Below are 3,838 nucleotides of genomic sequence, written 5' to 3' on the forward strand. Positions count from 1 at the left end.
GAAGGTCACTACATAATGATCAAAGGATCAATCCAAGAAGAAGATATAATAATTATAAATATATATCCACCCAACATGGGAGCACCGCAGTATGTAAGACAAATCCTAACAAGTATGAAAGGAGAAATTAACAATAACACAATAATAGTGGGAGACTTTAATACCCCACTCACACTTATGGATAGATCAACTAAACAGAAAATTAACAAGGAAAAAAAAAAAAAAAAAAAAACATGTATCTATAAAGCTCACTAAAGCAAAGCACAGTAAAATGAGGTATGGCAATAAAAGGCATTAAATTTATCAAATAAAAAAAATAAATAAAGTGCTGAAAAATTAAAAAAAAAAAAAAAAAAAAGTTACCCCTTGCAAAACCTCATACAGCTTTTAAGAAGCAGAGCTAGTATTCAAATTCATTCAGTCTGACTCCAGATCTTGTACCTTATTCCCTTCCCTGTAACAATAACCTGCACCTAGATACAATCATCCATGCAGACACAGAACCTCAGAGATGTCAGAGGCCATCCCCTTTCCTAAAAAAAAAAAAATAAATAAAATATACTTTCAGTGATGCTTATGTTTTGCTTTCTTTTGTGTCTTCTTTATTCGGGGATTTCTTGCAGATTTTTTTTCTTAGAAATTGTGATAATAGCTGCTTTTTAAAAATTGTGCTGTGATCAAAATCAATGACCTCTTACTCTTAAAATTAATAAACTAACACACTTACATGTCCTATACTTTCCTACACATAACATCTCATAATCATAACTGCCCTATTAGGAAAATATTATCCTTCATTTTAGGAATGCTGCTGCTGCTGCTGCTAAGTCGCTTCAGTCGTGTCACAGTCTGTGCGACCTCATAGACGGCAGCCCACTGGGCTTCCCCGTCCCTGGGATTCTCCAGGCAAGAACACTGGAGTGGGTTGCCATTTCCTTCTCCAATGCATGAAAGTGAAAAGTGAAAGTGTAGTTGCTCAGTCATGTCCAACTCTTTGCGACCCCATGGATTGCAGCCTACCAGGCCCTTCCATTCATGGGATTTTGCAGTCAAGAGTACTGGAGTGGGTTTCCATTGCCTTCTCCATTATTTTAGGAATGAGGAAACAGATTTTGAGAAGTTATGTGTTTTGCTCAAGATTGTATTTCTAGAAAGTGGGCAAGCTAGGATTAAAATCCAAACTTCTTTTTTTTCCTCCAACGGTGTGCTTCTTTTGAAATATTTTGTCTCTAATTCTTTTAAGAATAATACCTTTGAAGTTGCTCTTCCATGTCCTGAATTTATTTAGGAAGAATGAAATGTCCTACGTCTAAAGTCATCTCTTCACTAAAACTAAAAGAAAATATTCATTAATCATATATTCTGATAGACAGGTAACTGGAATATTGTCTTGTTTTCTTATTCCTGAGTTTTTAAATTCATAATTAATGAATAGTCAAATCTCTCTAAGATTATGAACATCCGTTTTATTTCTCCTTCAAGACCTAAGTCCCAATCTGAGTTTTGATGGATTCAAAAGTCTTTCCTAACAGTTTTTAGATGTTTGTTATTAAAAATAAAACTTTCATGTGTCCAGATAATGTCTACTCCTGTGTGCTCATTGCTATATTTCATTTACCATCAGGACATCCAACTCTTTCTTACTGTTTATTTCCATTCGTTCCTTGTGTATTTCTGGAAATACAGGTCTACCTGTCCAGCTTCCTGTTGGCATTGTTAGATTTCTCCTGCTTCTGAGGACTTGCTTTGTCCAATCATCATATCTTAAGTCGATCTGCTGTAGTTGGATGTGTAATGTGGCAGAATTCTTTAAAAGACTAGGGAGTAAAATAAATGCACAAAGTTTTCAATACTAAAATGGTAGAATATATAAATAGGTATCTTGAAAGAGGCACATAAAGAGAACTGATGAGATTCAAAGAGAGATGACATCTGGTTGGTTATTTCAATATCTGACTTTATTTTAAAAACTTCAGCATTGGTGTGTAGTACTACATGTTTCTTATTTAGATTAAGTTAAAACTCAGTTGCTGAATTTTGAATTCTAATGGAGAATGTAAGTGACAAGTGTCATCAGCTAATATTGTAAGGAGAAAGCCCAAGTTCTGGTGACTATTCATGCTTTGTCATGGTCAGCACATGATGCTTTTACCATCTGTGAACATCAGAAATGGCATTAGTTTGTGAGTTGTTGTTCAATCACTCAGTTGTGTCCAACTCCTTGTGACTCTATGGACTGCAGCATGCCAGGCTTCCCTGTTCTTCACCATCTCCTGGAGCTTGCTCAAACCCATGTCCATTGAGTCAATGATGCCATCCAACCATGTCATCTTCCGTCATCCTCTTCTCCTCCTGCCTTAAATCTTTTCCAGCATCAGGGTCTTTTCTAATGAGCCTGTTCTTTGCATCAGTTGGCCGAAGTATTGGAGCTTCAGCTTCAGCATCAGTCTTTCCAATGAATATTGAGGATTGATTTCCTTTAGAATTGACTGGTTTGATCTTCTTGCAGTACTAGGGGCTCTCAAGAGTCTTTTCCAGCACCACAGTTTGAAAGTATCAATTCTTCAGCACCCAGCCTTCTTTATGGTCCAACTCTCATATCCACACATGACAACAAAAAAAACCATAGCTTTGACTGTATGGACTTTGTCAGCAAAATAATGTCTCTGCTTTTTAATATGCAGTCTAGGTTTGTCATAGGTTTTCTTCCAAGGAGCAAGCATTGGTTACCATATTAAATGTCAAAATGGTGTCTTTTGGTGAAATAAAGATATTCAAGATACATGGATCAACTTAGATGTTTCCCAGATATTTTCATCCTTTTGAGAACAGTGCATGAAAATCTAGGAAGGCTCATTGTCTTATTCTTAAAGACGAAGACCTAGCTCAATTTTACATAATCTTTTTGGTCTCAAAAGCCTTCTATACTCTTAAAATTGATTGAAAATTCCATAAGAACATATGTTAAGAAATTTAAAAAGGGAACTAAAATATTTATTAATTTAAAGGTAGTAATAAATGGGTTAAACATAAACATTTATGAAGAATAACCTTACTCTTAAAAACAAAAATGGTCTTGTTTTACATTTTTGAAAATTTCTTTACTGTCTGGATTATTAGAAGATATCTGATTCTCATAATGTTCCAATTTGTTGAGATACATAGTTTGGGTTGAAGTACATGAAAAAAATTTGACCTCAAACCTCATCTGACTCATGTAACTGGAAAAAAAGTAACTAAGTATCCTTTGCAGATAATTTTGGATTTTAAAATATTATATGACAACATAACAAATGGTAGTTTATTGAAGATTATGAGGAAATTGGAAACTATTTCCGTGAACATTTTGTATCCTGTTCCAATAAGGTCCATTGGTCTATCTTGCACTTTGAAAGGATCATCTCTCTCTGCATGAGTTTGAAACATCAAGTGGTAGTTATTATGACATATGAATACATCAACTTATCCAGATCTTCCAAATATTTAATACACTTTGTTTTAATAAACACACACAGAGTCATAAATATAACCACCAATCTTATAAGAAAAATTTATAAATATTGGGAAACTGCCAATATGATAAAGAAGACAAAGTTCTAAAATTCCAAATCTGGCATGAAACCTCCAATTTTATAACTGTGCCACGTATTGTTTGTTGATTGCTTTCTTTTTTGTAGCAGGTTCATTTCATTCCTTTATAAGAAGGTGCCTGCCAAATACCCATTTGAGTGACCATAATTTGTCTTTAAGTTCCTAATTCAAGTAAAAGTAAGATTCATGATAAAAACTTCTAGTTCAGCTGTAGCTCAACCACACAAGTGCTCACCTTGAGTCAACC

This window comes from Bos grunniens, chromosome 17 (assembly GCF_055505025.1).
Source record: "Bos grunniens cultivar Pamir isolate PY7600 chromosome 17, Bosgru_T2T1.0, whole genome shotgun sequence".
In the NCBI taxonomy this organism is placed as follows: domain Eukaryota; kingdom Metazoa; phylum Chordata; class Mammalia; order Artiodactyla; family Bovidae; genus Bos; species Bos grunniens.